The sequence below is a fragment of the Sinocyclocheilus grahami genome, unplaced genomic scaffold, assembly GCF_001515645.1.
Source record: "Sinocyclocheilus grahami isolate Dianchi unplaced genomic scaffold, SAMN03320097.WGS_v1.1 scaffold4.1, whole genome shotgun sequence".
Lineage (NCBI taxonomy): Eukaryota > Metazoa > Chordata > Actinopteri > Cypriniformes > Cyprinidae > Sinocyclocheilus > Sinocyclocheilus grahami.
Window position 1 is genome coordinate 671,467 of NW_015505183.1, and position 17,310 is coordinate 688,776.

The 17,310-nt window shown below is 35.6% G+C and overlaps 1 pseudogene; it reads left to right on the forward strand.

Moving 5' to 3' along the window:
* The first annotated feature begins 8,648 nt into the window (after window positions 1-8,648).
* LOC107583323 (G2/M phase-specific E3 ubiquitin-protein ligase-like) lies at window positions 8,649-16,488 on the forward strand (annotated as a pseudogene).
* The last annotated feature ends 822 nt before the right edge of the window (window positions 16,489-17,310 follow it).

A 17,310-nucleotide genomic window follows, 5' to 3' on the forward strand; every position in this document is an offset into this window, starting at 1 on the left:
TGAATGCGGCCAAGTACAGGGTTATCCTGGACGAAAACTTTCTCCAGAGTGCTCAGGACCTCAGACTGGGCTGAAGGTTTACCTTCCAACAAGACAATGACCTTAAGCACACAGCTAAAATAACGAAGGAGTGGCTTCACAACAACTCTGTGACTGTTCTTGAATGGCCCAGCCAGAGCCCTGACTTAAACCCAATTGAGCATCTCTGGAGAGACCTAAAAATGGCTGTCCGCCAACGTTTACCATCCAACCTGACAGAACTGGAGAGGCTCTGCAAGGAGGAATGGCAGAGGATCCCCAAGTCCAGGTGTGAAAAACTTGTTGCATCTTTCCCAAAAAGACTCATGGCTGTATTCGATCAAAAGGGTGCTTCTACTAAATACTGAGCAAAGGGTCTGAATACTTAGGACCATGTGTTATTTCAGTTTTTCTTTTTTAATAAATCTGCAAAAATGTCAACAATTCTGTGTTTTTCTGTCAATATGGGGTGCTGTGTGTACATTAATGAGGAAAAAAAATTAACTTAAATTATTTTAGCAAATGGCTGCAATATAACAAAGAGTGAAAAATTTAAGGGGGTCTGAATACTTTCCGTACCCACTGTATATACGATGATTAATAGGGAGCCAGTGCAGTGTTGACAGAACAGGGCTAATGTGATTATACTTCCTGGTTTTAGTAAGAACTCTAGCTGCTGCATTTTGGACCAGCTGGAGTTTGTTTATTAAGCGCGCAGAGCAACCACCCAATAGATACAATACAATAATCTAACCTTGAGGTTATGAACACATGAATTAGCATTTCTTCATTTGCCATTGAGAGCATAGGTCGTAACTTAGATGGAAAACAGATAGAAAGGTGGCTTTATACCACGGTGTCTGACTGTTTTTTTTAAGCGTATAAGGAGCAACCATGTCTAAAGTGCTAGAAAAGAGGGAGTCCATCGTTTCTACAACATCAAGTTTTTCTGAACAATAAGCTGCACTGAAAAAAATTTTCATTCATCCAATGAAAAAAATGTATGGTAAGGATTCACATCTATACTTTTTTACTTGAGCCAATAAAAAATATATAACTTGCCCTTGAATTGAGAAAAATAAGGAAGATCATTTACAAAGCAGTCTTTTGTTGTAGAAGTGAGGTATTGTTCTACCATATTAGTACATTTGCTGTTGAGTCCTTCATAAAAACATTGTGATGGATTTCTGATCAGGATTACTATTAATTATATATATTTCGAGCATCTTCATTCACTGTTGTTGCTTTTTTAATAAATAAATAAATAATCCACAGAACTGATACTCCATGCTGTTAAAATTAGTCTGGTCTTTTAATTTAAACATTTTGACAAAATATTAAAGCTCAAATTCTAACAAATTAAAGCTGAAATGAGTTATCTACTATTGCCTTTGGGGAATAATTCTCTCCTTTGTCTTCAGGGAATGTGCAGGTGCTAACATGCATGCCTAATTGACTAGATAAAGCAATTAATTATGGAGGAGATGAATGATCTCACTTTCTCTGGTCTGCTGCTTAAAGCTCTATATAGCGATGCTGTGGCATATGAAAAATCTCTAGTGAATTCATTTTTCTTTTCTTATTTTTCTTATTTTATATCCTGCCTAAAAATTAAATTAAAATATAAATTAAAATATTCTGCAGTAAAATGTCCATTTTGAATTGGTCATTGATCCGACGTCTCTCTCTGATGACGCTGATAGTGCACCGTAATCTTCATAGCAGCAACAAAAAACAGCAACCTGACCTTCCTTCCAGAGACGGTTGCTATGAAACACATTTTCCCCGTATAATTCATTTACACACTGCATACAAATATGTGGACAATTAACCCCTTTTGTTTGCATAATAAATTTGTATATTTAATGGGAGCTCATCCACATGTGCTCCACAAGCTCAAAGAACACAAAGCGGCCGCATTGTGCAAAGCGCAACACCCCATCCACTGCAATCATGCCCTGCTACCTGATTTCAGCACAGAGCCAGAGAAGGAGGATAAATACCCCTAGCACAGCACAGAGCTTTAATTATAGCCTTGCAGACAAGAGAAAAGCTCATTGATGTGTAGATGAGGATGGACTATGCATGTTGCACTGAAAGAACCCATGTTTTGGTGATTCTCTATCAAAAGAACAGCTGGGTTGCCATTTTCTCTCAAATTAGATTTCACCAAAGCAATGCAATGTGAAACTAAGAGACGCAATTTCAAAAGTTATTTTTCTGGTTTGTTGAGTCATAAGAGCAACAGGAAAAGTCGATCTTGAATTATGTTAGTTGGCAAAAACGGGAAAGGAAGGAAACATCCCAATCATCTGCGCTAGGTTCAAAGGTTGAATTGAAACGCTCTTAAATGAGACCATTTTTCAGCTCAACCTTTTCAGACTCAGCGGCAGAATAATGTTCAGCGGCAGAATAATGTTCACAGAAAGATCCAGCTCTTGCATGCAACAACGTGAATTAATAATTTCGTACATTCAAACGACACAAGCGATATTTTAAAAAAGAAACAAAGAAGTAAAGCACCCCATCCCAGCAGTGGAGGCGTGTTTAGGTTAGTTGATGCAGCTATAAAGGGAGAGAATACTGGGTGAATGTGTTACCTGTGTCCAATAGTCGTGGTGCTGCAGTCCTGGTGATGGCATTCCAGCCTCTGTTTGTTTTCAGAGCACTTTTAAAAAAGATTGTGTGGTGAAACATTGAGTTATTGATACCCCAGCGTGCCTCAAAAAGAAAAAGGCTCCACCCAAGTGTGAACCCTCTGACCTGAGGGTGATGAAAAACGAGAGACCCCCCCATCCCATCTCTCTCTCTCTCACACACGCGCATTGACATATTTGTTTTCCTCTGTTCTTGTGTCTTAATTTTAAGACATTTATGGAGTACCATATTATATCACAAATAATGAGAAATAACTTGTTTGTATGAACAATAATGCAGACATTATTAAACATACTAAACAATACAAAATTGGATAAATGGCATAAATCTGCAAATGCTTTAACTCGCAAGCAAACAAACCATCTAAAATCATTAAGTAATTCCAGCAGCTCAAGTCATGCTAACAAGACTAATGAGCATCTATGATATGAAAGGGTGCCCATTTCTAAAATAATGTTTTCAAGTGATTATATATGTTAGTAAAACTTTAGACAATCTGACAGACGGGAAGAAAAAAATCAGCAATTCTCTCATACCTCAGTGCCACTCTTGCCCCGGATCTTTTCACATTTCTGATTAGCAGACACATTTTATCACTCTGCAGACAACTCAATTTTCATTTTGGGAGGGGAGACGGAAAGGGTGACAGCCCAGGGCCTTTAAGGCGGCTCGGGGACCCCGGTGAGCCCAGCGCTGAAGCTGATAATTAGACTTCCATGAACCACAGGTCAAAGAGACATAATTATTTGGCCTGTGTAGACAGCAATTTCCTCAAGCCACACGAGATGAGATATCACAAGCTGTTATACATGTGCACCAGGAGGCCTCAAGAGTGGGGTCAGAGTCAATCCTATTCCCTACAGAAATTTGTATATATTGAAAGGGCAGCTAACTAGGGACCATGATCATTTAATTTGACTTCTTTCAGGGGACTGTGTTCCTCAGCCATCAATTTCAAGGACTGGTTTGCAGCTCTTACATACCCTGATAATAATATCCATTTTTTTCTTTTTGTCTGGAGAAGAGAGCTCTTCATATGGTTTGGTGGTCATGTCGATTAAACATATCAAAAGTGACAGAATATAATGAAAAGGTTGCTGTCCCAGGTGTAAGCTCTATCACTATCAAAAAAAAAAGAGAGAGAATCTGGGGACTTTTCAGAGGTGTGTGGAAGTGTGGGATCATGAATCCATTACACTTCCTCAGAAACATTCGAGATGAACATTCGTACGCTCGGGTTCAAACTCTCATCAAACATTCTTTTATAAATTACTGCTTATCCACCCTCCTCTGTAACTATGAATTTAGACTCACACATTTTCCTGTTCCTACACTCTTAAAAATAAAGGTTCCAAAGGGGTTTTTGCAGTGATGCCATTGAAAAACCATATTGGGTTCCCTAAAGTAAATTTTTAGTGAACAGGGCTTAAAATAATTTTTTTCTTAAAGGTGGGGTAAGCGATTTCTGGTAGCCAATGTTGACATTTGTAATCACCAAAACAAATACGCCCCTACCCCAAAAGGGTCTCGTCCCTATTTTGATAGCTCCGGCCCACACATACGTACGCAACCCAGGCAACGATTAGTTCTGTGAAACAAAGCAAAACCAATGTTACACCGTGTCTACACCGGACGCGAGTGGCGCGGCAAAATACTATAGAACTCATTATAATCAGTGATGCTGTCTACACTGGATGCGGAAAACTGCTGCTGTGTTCTATTCATGACGTATGGACACAAATTTCAAATGATTTTCAATTTCACTTTGTTGCAGTGTCTCCGCATTTGAACAGTCAATAGCAAATACTTAAACTAATAACAAAACAGTTATTATCAATTTTTCTCAATTGACAAATGGAGCAATTTGTAGGCTATGTACACTGTAAAAAATAAGTGTAATTTTAACTGTACAATTTTGTAAAAACGCTACGGAAAAAAACTGTTAATAGGTTAACAGTAAGTTCCCGTACTATATACAGGGAAAAATTTTAAAATATCTAACTAGACATTTCATGTAATTTTACAGTAAAATGCTGTTAATTTGACAGTTTTTAGAAGTAAAAATAACAAATCAATGTATAATTTACAGTCAAAAACTGTAAACTGATATTCCCAGAATTCCCTGCATGACACTCCACATTTGAAAGTATTTTGTTTAAATAATCATGTTTTTTTAATAGTTGGCTTTATGTTACATCTTCTGTTGTTTAATGAAAGTTTAATGCATTATTTAAGTATCATGTGTGTTACCATGATGATGTTTTGTGTTTGCATGAATGATTCTGTGCACCTTCTATATATTAGTATATACAGCTACTTGTGATGAGCTTTGATTCTTCATGTGGCTTTCTCTTTTACCACCTGCATTATCATGGTGGTTGTCAGTATGTTAAAGTTACTAAATAGATTTTAATAGCAGTGTGCATGGTTGAATTTACTGGTTTACATTCAAATTTTCTTGTTTGTAAATTACGGTTTCATACTGTAAAATGTACAGTTTTTGGCCGTAAATGTGTTTACAGTTTTTCTGTATTTTGTACAAAATTATTCTGGCAACCACAGCTGCCAAAATTATTTTGTAAAAACTACAGAATTTTTTTTACAGTGTAGGCTCGAAGTTAGTCTGTGCCTGTGCAATAATATCCAATGTTACATTTCATACGGAGTGTGATACAGTCTCACACCTGCTTCACAAAGTACAACAATGAACAGTTGAGTTGAAAGGATTGAAAGTCGTGGTAGCCTTTAGAGAAATGCTGGTTTTTGTGAGACAGAGGCTGTTGCAGTGGCTGGGAAGGAAAACACGGGAACAGCTGTATAATTATACTATTTTTACTGTCGGGAGCTCGGTAGGTGAGAGGAGAATTAGCATCACACCTGTGCATAATTGGCTAAATTAGCTTGCATAATGCAAACTCTGAGAAGCATTGGACACTGGGGGAGGAAGCATTGCGTCGAAAATTGAGGGAGTTGTTTGGACTCCCTCTGGAATTAGTGAAGGGAGGAAAAGCATGGCCTGTAATCATATATCTCAAGTCAAAAGAGCATTCAAGGACCCCATCGCAAGTGTTGTCAAACAATAGGCAAGTCAAGACCTTGATCTGGGTCTCCTGAATCTGCTCAGGCAGGAGAAACAGACATGCAGCCCAGCACTTATTTGTTTTAATCCACTCCAGTGAGTCTATGAAAAAGTTGTGACTGCCAGCCAGGGCAGCGCAGGTTAGTTTATAGGTGCATCCAGTGACTGAATGCAAATTTTGTGTGCACTTGCTGGAGTGGTAGAGAAATCTCTAAAAACAGTATTCCCTCCAGGGCACCAGATGTATTAATCAGTTCTTAGCCATCTTCAAAAAACTACTAAAACACATCTGTTCCATCTTTATTTGGCCCTCTAACTCTAGCACTTTCTATTCTATTCTAATTCTACTTTATCTATTTTTCCTCTTTTTTTTATAAAAAAAAAACACTAGCTTTCTATTTTTTCTATTCTATCTATTTGTTTTTCTTTGTGTGTGTGTGTGTGTATATATATATATAAAATACCTTGCTACGTGTACTGCGGCTAACTGGTCCGAGACTTGCCATTTGCCAGTGCTTTATAGCAAGTCTGAAAAAGTCAAAAAAATTATTTAAAATGCATACATAAATGATTGCAAAAGTAATTACAATTCATTACTAATTGCTCATTGTTACAAATCAATATGCTAAACATTGTAAGCATATTGGCACACACTACTAAAAGTGGGAAAGCTTTAAGAAAATGTGCGCAATTAATATTTAACCTTTTGTCCTTTTAAGATGGTTCTAAAAACTATGCTTTGTTCTAGTGTGGATGTGTCAAATTAGCATACAAATATCATAAGCTGATCTCCTGAAGATCTGTGTCAGATTTGGGAAGGGGAGGCAGTTCTCAAGCAGACAGCACTTTGAACTGTTTTGATCTGCTACCACCTACTGGTTAGTGATACTGATGAGGAATCAACTAGGTACATTCTCTTAGGTTTAACCCTTTCCAGGAAAGCAGGCGCTGTGTGAAACCCTCAGTTCTTTTCTCACCTCTCAAATGCATTAGAGTTTGAGGTAAGAATTTCAACATCTTGTGAAGGTTAGATTGTTGTTTGGGGCAGGGGAGGAAGGCAGTGCACAGGAGGTGATCCTTTAACAGTTCGTTTATCTCCAAAGCTGTTTTTGAAGGTAACAAGTTGCAGAATGTGAATAATCACTACTAAAAGTGGGAAAGCTTTAAGAAAATGTGCGCAATTAATATTTAACCTTTTGTCCTTTTAAGATGGTTCTAAAAACTATGCTTTGTTCTAGTGTGGATGTGTCAAATTAGCATACAAATATCATAAGCTGATCTCCTGAAGATCTGTGTCAGATTTGGGAAGGGGAGGCAGTTCTCAAGCAGACAGCACTTTGAACTGTTTTGATCTGCTACCACCTACTGGTTAGTGATACTGATGAGGAATCAACTAGGCACATTCTCTTAGGTTTAACCCTTTCAAGGAAAGCAGGCGCTGTGTGAAACCCTCAGTTCTTTTCTCACCTCTCAAATGCATTAGAGTTTGAGGTAAGAATTTCAACATCTTGTGAAGGTTAGATTGTTGTTTAGGGCAGGGGAGGAAGGCAGTGCACAGGAGGTGATCCTTTAACAGTTCGTTTATCTCCAAAGCTGTTTTTGAAGGTAACAAGTTGCAGAATGTGAATAATAATAATAATAATAAACTAACTATAGATTATTATTATTATTATTATTATTATTATACAGCAACCACTACACAGTTAGGTAAAAAAGTGATGGTTACATACAGCATACAGAAAATATAAAATCACATGGGAAAAACTGTCAGAAGCTTTCTATGTTTCATGAAATGTAGGGATCTGAGTAGATAAACCCAGTGGCCTTTTCACATACTTTTTTTCAGAATTGCATATTGGGTACATGTTATTTCAAACCATTAATTCAATGCACAGACGTCAATGTACACCAAATGCAATGTAATGCTTTACACCAATTAAAACAAAATATTTGGAGTCATTTTATGCACAGTGGTCTATAAGTTAACTTTACTTTGCAAAGGCAGCAAAAAGCTGCAGCTGAAGCAGCATATTGAACACAAAATATGCTGCCTTTGCTTTTACAAACACTGGTCAGTTCTGCAGTGGAAGAATAAATGCATTTACAGGGAAATTATAGCAGAAATAAGTATGTAAAATTAATGCTTTAAACGTTAAAATTTTGAATATAGAAACATAAAATGTATTAAAATATAAAAATAAATAAATTATAAATTATTACGTTATTACACAGTCAAATACAAATAATAATAATACTAATAATTAAATATATACTCTGTCATGGCACCAGCCAAATTTAAGGCAGCACTAATGTTGCATTTCATGTATACAGATCAGGTGTTACATCATGTTTTTTATAAATATTATAAAAATTTGTGGGTACTCCTCTGTAGCTTTAAACAATTGATATCAAATATCAAATATAAAGACACAATGTAAAAGTATCACTTACTGTCAGTGTGGGACTTCTACCTCATACAGCTTATTTCCACAAAATCAAACTTCAGATCTTATTTTGTCATAAAATTCGTATACTTTTATTTTGTAAAATAAACGGAAGTTGCGTGGTGCGTGACCCCAGAGCCCCTCCCACAGGAAAATCTCTGTTTTGGTTTGAATTCAACCAACCAAAAGCAAGCGCACAGGCGGATTTTCCCTGGCAGGGGGAATTTTGAATTTTCATGCGATTTATACTCTTACAGTAATTAATCTAATATAATTTTATTAAAAACCCCGGTTACATAAGGACTATGTGCTTTTGTCTTACGGAGTGAGAAGACTAGAAAAAGCTCGTGATAAAGTGAGTCCAGTGGAAGTTAACGTTACTGAACTTGACAAGACAATAGCAACAGACCGCTAGAGCCTGTTGATACTATTACAACTATTAAAATCAACATTTAAAAAATTATATTTTACTTCATGCTCGCTGTGTAATAAAAGCGATGAAAGAGGAGACTACCGAAATAAAACAGATTCACGACGACAAAGACCTCAGTAAGTTGCTTTTCCTACAGGTTTATGCAGCAACGAATTTCTTCGTTACGATAATACCAATAATCAGATATGCACCTATATACCATTTTTAACACAATATCGTCAAATGAATTACAAACCTGTGTCTGTCCTTTAGTCTGTAGTCTCTGTAAGAGATATGACAACATTCCAGAGAAGTATGGAGAGAAGATCACCCTCCAACAGCACAAACTGACAGTCCACTATTTCTGTTTGGTGAGCCAGACGTTGATTATGTGTATTTGTGCAATGAATTTCATTTTGGAGTCCCTTTCTAGTTTCTCGGTCAAAAAAGTTATTGTTGTGAAATCCTACCCTGAAGTATATTTAAGATATCTTATGATGCCATAGATCATACATTATGTTCAGTTGTTCTAGAGCAGTGTTTCCCAACCTTTTTCAGTCGCGGCACCCTTTGGAAATTTTAACAAATTTGTGGCACCCTACAAAATTAATTTTGTCACAATATTTGAATTTCTAACTTCGATATGATAATTAGAAAAGTATAGATATTGGGTACAACAGGGATGAACTGCAGAATATAGTGTCATACAGATATTTTTAATATTATTAAACAATTGTGTCCATCAATGGTGGCAATCAGTAGGCTAATTTCTAATGAAGAGACCAATTTATATGACAGATTTTAATGTAGGCTTTTATACATAAACATTATTTAATTACCATTAGAACTAGCTATCTCACAAATTTTTGCTCGCTCAGTGTTTTTTTAATTTTACAGGGGGGTAATTTTGGTGCAGTAGCACGAGATAGCTTGATTTCAAACTTTGAATTGAATAAAAAATGACAAGTAAGCAGTCAGTAATAAAATAAGAACAAAAAAATTAATTAATAATGATAGCACAAATAAAAAATAACAACAGTCCTTCGAATTAAATAAATTGCTTTTTAGTTTTTCAGGTAGGTCTAACAGTAGGGTTAAGATATTAAAAAAAATTTTTACCAATCATCCAAATACTGTTTAGTCCTAGAAAGCTATTATTATCAGAGGACACGTGAGCATAACGGTTAGCAGATCAATGAATGAGAGGGCAGCGTTACCAGAGTTGCCCATTTACCACACTTTGTTACAGCACAGTAGGGCTATTGCAAACAGAAACAATACTGTACTACACAGATGTTTCCTGTCGGCTCAATATTTGAGTGGACTTTGCTGTTCCGATGAGCATGAACGGTATACGAGTGGAGCGACTGAGCGGAGTGCACACGCATAGAGCGGGATAATACAGAGCGTCACTCCACGTGAAAGTGAAACCTGAGCGGTGAACTAATTTTCGGCAGCCGAAATTTCGGTGCATCTCTAATTATTGGCGACATCAGGAATGGATATTATATAATACATGCTTTTTTGAACATTTTAGCAATTTAAAAATATAAAAAAATGATTTTTTTACACGGCACCCCGGTTGGGAAACACTGTTCTAGAACACAAGAAGGTTGGAAGGCAAGAGAGATGAACATTTAGACATAAATAATATTATATTTGATAAATTATATTTATTTTTCACAAAACTATGTATCTTTATTTCCTATTGTTAAATAAAAACATTTTTTTGTCCTTTTAAAATTTTACTCCTGCCAGACCCCAGTTTGATGATCATAAATGTACCCTAGAATATCACAGATATAGTTGGTTATTTCTAAATGTTCTGCCAGTCATGAATCTCTTATTGGGAATACAAAATATCACACCTTGGATATTGTTTTTTTTATACAAGGCTGTTCTCAAACTTGAAAACTTTCAGCTTCTAAATCTAGTTAACAGCTTTATTTTAAACTTTTATGTACATAATAATTCAAGCATAAAGGTACTAGTCAGTTATTCTTCAGACTAATTTTACAGCTGATGTCTAGTGGAATATGTCAGAGAGGGGAGGAAGATGAAGACATTCATGGTTTTCTTGTGGATGACATAAAAAAGGAGATCCGCAGATCTTCGAGGCTGGTAAGTACACATTTGACCCTTGGCATGTTCTGTTTAACGCTGTAGAAATGTTTCTGAGACTACAACTATTACTTTTTGACTTGCAGAGGTGCATGCACTGCAAAAAGGTTGGTGCGTCGGTGGGGTGCTCCATCAAAAGATGTCGGCAAATGGTCCACATGCCCTGTGGGTTAGAGCAGGAGTTTATTTTCCAGTTCACCGACTTGTTTCCGTAAGTGTCTCTCTCTCGTGATATGCAAAATGTAATGGTTGTCATTGGAAGATGAGATGGAAATGTAAAATCTACATTAAAATTTTAAAGTTTTTATTTTATTTGGTGCTCGAGTAACATTTCATATTATTATGTTGAAAACAGTTGTGCTGCTAAATATTGTTGTGGAAACCATGCTAGATTTTTTTTCAGGATTCTTTGATCAATAGATAGTTGAAAAGAACAGCTTTTATTTGAAATAGAAATCTTAACGTTATAAATTTCTTTACTGTCACTTTTGAACAATTTAATGCATCCTTGCTAAATAAAAGTATTAATTTCTTGAAAAAAAAAATGTTATTGATGATGGCAATAATTTGCAGGTCTTTCTGTAAAAAGCATGCACCTAGTCAGTCCTGCGTCTCTAGCCCCAGTCTGCCCCTCTCTTGCTCCGTCTGTCTGGAGCCCATTGAACCCGTCCTCTCCTACAATGTCCTCAAGTGTCCTGCGTGTCTTGGCAGCTGGTTTCACAGAAACTGTGTACAGGTAATTGTACCACACATTCAGACGAATGATCTTACTTTACTTTACTTTTACTTTTAGTCATTTAGCAGATGCTTTTATCCAAAGTGACTTACAAATAAGAAAAAGTAATTAAAACTAAAAGCTAAAACTCTATAAATACTATATATATACACACATTTAATAAAATAAAATAAATAAAATAAAAATGACAAATGCATACAACAACATATCAAAGCTAAACATTTAAATGAAAACAAAAAAATAAATCTAAAAACAATTCAAAATATTAAAAGAACAAAAGGTATGAGTATACTAATGATTCTAACATAACACTAAGCCAAACACCAAAAAACACCTACATGTGTATGTACAGCCAGCCACACACATATACACATGTACATATATATATATAAATACATTCAGTATATAAATATTATTTCATTTCCATTTTGTATGTTGAAGTACTGAAATAACTCAAATTAAATTAAACTAAAACTTAATAAAAAGCCTATATAGACATAATAAAAAAACTCATAAAATGACAGCATTACTACAACTGTAACTAAAACTAAAATAGATAACTAATACAAATCAAAGTACATTAGTTGATCAGTAATCCTGAAAAAAATAACACTGAGCCAAACACACATGCTAAAATAACAACAACTTACTGACACATAGTAAGAAATGGTTATAAAAAACTGAAACAGAAGTGAAACAAGTAGTAGGGAAGAGGAGAAATAAAAAGCGATACTAAATGATATAAAAAAATATGGGATTCGAAATTTAAGCCTGGTTTTCATCTCTTATGTTTCAGCATTATGCACACAGCGCTGCCATGTTTTTCTTCAAATGCACACTCTGTAATAACAAGGACCAGTTTCAGCAGGAAATGCTCAGAATGGGAATATGTATACCAGAGCGGTAAATCGAATGCGTTTCCTTCTGATATTGATTCTAGTGATTAAATGTAAAATATTCTGATTGGTTTAGTGTTTGATTTGTATCCTTCATAGACTGCTGGAATTATTTACATTTTATATATTTTATGTATTTTAAAATTTTTCTTTTAATATATGTTTTGTTGCACATCACTTTCACATGGCAAAACAATGCCATATCTATGGCATTGAAAAACGATTCATTTTCCATTACTATGTATGTTAAAGGAATAGTTCACCTAAAAATAAAATTTTGCTGAAAATGTACTCGCCCTCAGCCCATCCAAAATGTACTGATGTGATACCAAATTTCTTCAAATCTGTTCAGATGGAAAAACAAAACAAAAACAAGCCTGTCTACTTCTTGGTTGACCTCAGGTTTAGTAAATGTTAAGCACATTTTCTTTTATGGGTGACCTATTCCTTTAATATATTGTATATTTTTCAGGGATGCAGCATGGGAACTAGAGGAAAATGCATATGGAGATTTATTGCAAGTGTATCAGCACTGTGATGCTGTGAATTGTCGCAGTCAGAAAGGTCGTAAATATAGCTCACAGTCAGGGTAATTAGAGCATTTGATTTAGTCATTCTGAAATCATGAAATTTCAATCGGTTTGTTTTTGAAAAGGATTCTAACTATTGTTAAAATTTGCTTTACAGGTGTTTTGAAATTGTTCGCTGCAAGTTGTGTGGATCTAGGGGAACTCATCGAAAATGTTCCAACCTTAAGCTTTACGAAAGCGACTGGATCTGTGCTGACTGTACAGCTGCTGTTGAGGGAAAAAGTGAGCTATCTGAACTTTTGTTTAAAATGTGCTTGTGTAGAATTATTCCAAAGTTACATGCATGGATTGTTTTTCTCTCCCAGAGTCAGTGTGATTGCCAAACTATGTTGAATAGGCAAGAGAGGAAGCTGCTGTTTAAAAACATCTCTGACTTTCATTCTTCACTCATCAGTAAAAGGTACTTTCCTAATCAATTGCATCTGATATGAGTAGGAGATGTTCTAGATTATTTCAACTTAATGTCTCATAATACCATAGAAGCTGTGTGCTGATTGTAAAGCGTCCTTGTGCTTTTGGAAGAGCTCTATGTTGAAATCTATTATTACTTTTTAATCATGATGATTATTATTAATCTAATTGAATTTATTCAAATAAATTATTTGATCATCATTATTATTGTTTTATGAACTACTTTATTATAATAAGAATACAATTTTATTATAATATACTAATATATACATTATTATAATAATAATAATTTATTATTATTATTATTACTTTTCCTTTAGATTCCTTTAGATTTCTGAATTCAGTCTCTATTCCACCTTGAACAAAACGCATCTAAAACCCAACATGAATGAATTCCGTGGTGTTGCAGCACTCGAACAGAATCAATTCTAGCGCTTCCTTTGGATCATGATTTTTGCTGTATTTTGGTGTAGTAGCAGCTCTCTCATTGTATTCTAGGCAGTGTGTGCCAGCCACTTCTCCAGAGGTCTTAATGGATCTGGCCTGTCAGATATCACAGCAGCAGACCACAGAGGTGCTAGTGGAAGATGATGATGGGGTGTTGGAAGCAGCTCTGCAGGTTCTGCGGCAAAGTGACTTTAATCCCTGCTGCACTCTTTCTGTGAAATTCTCCAAAGACAAACTAAACAACAACATTAGAAATCAGCGTCGCTTCCTCCGACATCTTGTTTCGAAACTGTTGATGTCAGAAATCTTGAGGGACCTGATGGAGCCAAAAACCTTGCTCTGAACTCAAAAGGTAAGACACTTTTTTTGTTTTGATTTCCAGAAATTTACCATTTCTGATCCTGACTTATACAGGACCTCTCACTGTTGACAACTTAGGTGGCCTTCAAAATTAACAGTTGTTGTGTGTGAACAGCTCTGAGGGATGATCTCTACTTTGAAGTCGGCAGTCTGTTGGCCCTCTCTTTGGTTCACGGAGGTCCTCCTTTGGGCTTCTTCTCTCCAGCACTGTACCATAGTCTGTTTAACTACCCCACAAACTACAGACCTACATTACAAGACCTTGGAGACACTGCTTTTGCACACAAAATCAGACAGGTGAGTTTTGTTTTTACTTGCACTGTACTTTAAAACTGCTGTTGCACTGAGACACGTGATTATAGTGAACCAAGTGGTTGCTGTACACCTGTTAAACTCTGAGTGCACTTTTAGATCGCAGAAGCAAACTCCATGAAGGAGCTGAGATGCGCAATGCAGTCAGCATCACAGTATTTGGAAGCAGCAGGTTGCTGGCGAAACATCAGCAAACCCCGCAGAGAAGGACATGTTAGTGGAGGATGTACTAAATTTCTACCTGATCATCAGACTACAGCTGCCTCTGCAGAGGTTGGTACCTTAACTTATTCCTATGGTGGAAAATACTAAGTCTTCAGTGTCACATGTTCCATCAGAAATCATTCCAATATGCTGACTTGGTGCTCAATAAACTTTTTTTTACTGTTATCAAAACTGAAAGCAGTTGTGCTGCTGAATATTTTTTTGCTGAAACGTGATGCTTTTTTTCAGAATTCTTTGATGAATAGAAAAGTTCAAAAGAACAGTATTTATCTGAAATATAATTTTTTGTAACAACGTAAAAGTCTTTACTGTCACTTTTGTGATCAATAAAGCATCTAAATTAAAGTATTTATTTTTTAAAAATCTTACTAAGAAAACTTTTGAATGGTAGTGTATACAGCTGATACGTTTAATGCTTTTTTCCTCACTTTTCTCACTGTAGTAAATGCTCATTCAAGTGTAATCGCCTTTCTCAGATTTCATGAAGGTTTGAGGACACTAGGACTGTTTGAGCAGGTTCAGATGTGTACAGAGGCTTTCCATTCAGTCTTCTGTGGGCCTGTGGAAAGGTAAATCAGTCAAGGAGCTCTTTACAGTCCAGTTTTCAGAAGAAAAAGACAACACAACATTAAACTTTTGGAAAAAGTATCTGCATGAGTGTGACGGTATGTTCGCTACAGAATTCATATTGTGTGTTGGAAGAATTTAGATTCTTGTGTATATTCTAAAATTTCTAATAATAAAATATGACATTAAGATGTGTTAGAAAACAAGCTGTTATTTGCATGATCATCACCTTTGGCTTGTGTTTCAGAGGGTCGGTGTGCAGCATCACTCAAGGACCTCCTAACATTTGCCACTGCTACAGATTTGGTTCCATCCATTGGATTCCATCCCACTCCCTCTATTTCATTCTTCAGCTCATCAGACCCCTCGTGCGCCTTTCCTCAGAGCCACTGTGATGCCAATCATCTCATTCTGCCAATACTACCCTCCTATGAGCTATTCAAGAAACACTTGGATTACACAGTGTGTCAGTTCTCAGTTATGCAGGACATTTAAAAAAACTCTTCTCCTGACTGGATATTTCAGTATGTTTACAGCGTAGATTTACCTAATGATCTACAATGGTCTATTTATTGGGGATATTGAGTGTTATATAAACAGTATTTTTCAACCTAACTCACGTTAAAATTACTTGATCATAGATTGCTCAGTTAATTATAAGTCCATTTGAATCCCTCATCAGAAAAGAAAGACATTTTAACAGCTTTGCTTTGAGCTGCAAAGCAATACATGTTCCACAATCTTAGATGTGATAAGGTTGTTCTTTGTGTTTTCAACAACAACAAAAAAAAGAGTTTTTCTTGTAAATTTAGTTGCACAGGTCAGAAGTGCAAAGGTTATAGCTAGTAGTGTGGCCAAAGTTTCTACTATTGAGTAGTTTTGTGTTCTGTCGAACAGCATGGGTATTTAGCAGTAATGGGAATTTGATTTGATTGATTCATTTATTTTTTTAATAGAAAAACAGTTCACACAATAACAACAGGTTGTAATTTTTTGGTAGCCACAAGATAGTGCAATTGTCAATTATTATTATTTATTGTTTTGCCCTAAAATGGCTAACTGCTGCCACTATATGAATCAATAGTTACTGAGATGAATGATCTCACTGTTTTGTGCCAGAGACTCATGTTAGAAACATACAGAAGCTGGTATGCTTTAGTTTTTGTATAATGTTTTATTTCTCCAGAAGTAGTTTAAGAGTGTATGATAGTTTGCCAGCTCTATATCTGTCATAATTTATTAAACTTTTTACTTTTCTGTTACCCTCAGTGTTTTCCCCCTTGATTTATTAAATGATTGCAGATCTAGTAGTTTTAATACTAGTGAACAATCTAAAAGATAGTCTGAAGAAATTTTGTTAGTGCTAAGTTGTAAAAAGTATGACAACTGTTTATGTTGTAATAAATTTTTGGAAAAACTGATAGCAATATATCAGTTTAAGTGGTTTATGATTGTCACTCCTTGGATCATAATTAAACATGATAATGAATAGTTTTACAATGGATTTTCATAGTCATGCATGAAGTCCATATATGTCTATGGGTCTAAAAATCACAGTTGAAATATAATTAAAATTTGAATCATTTTAAGATCCCTTTGGAAATTCACTAAGGACCCCTAGAGGCCCTGGCCCCCTGGTTGAGAACCACTGACATAAAAATAATTAAAAACTTTTGATCCATCCAACAACTTTGAATCAATCGTAAATTTGAGAGGACCAAACCAAAACCCCCAGATAGTGTGCACCTCAATCATCTCTGTGTGTCAGTGATCATCTGTGTCAGCGTGCGCGTTCTTGTACAACATACAGAACTACCAAATTTTGCTATAAGTTTGATTGCATCATATAATAATTGTTTGATTACGTCTTTAATTGATTTTTCGGTACATTTCTGCCATATGTACATTAACTGACAGTCACCACTGATAAGCTACTACTAAATATTGTAGAAACTTAATTTGCTGTAAAGTTGCTTTGCAACAATTTGTATCGTGAAAAGCGCTTTACAAATAAACTTGAATTGAATTGAATTG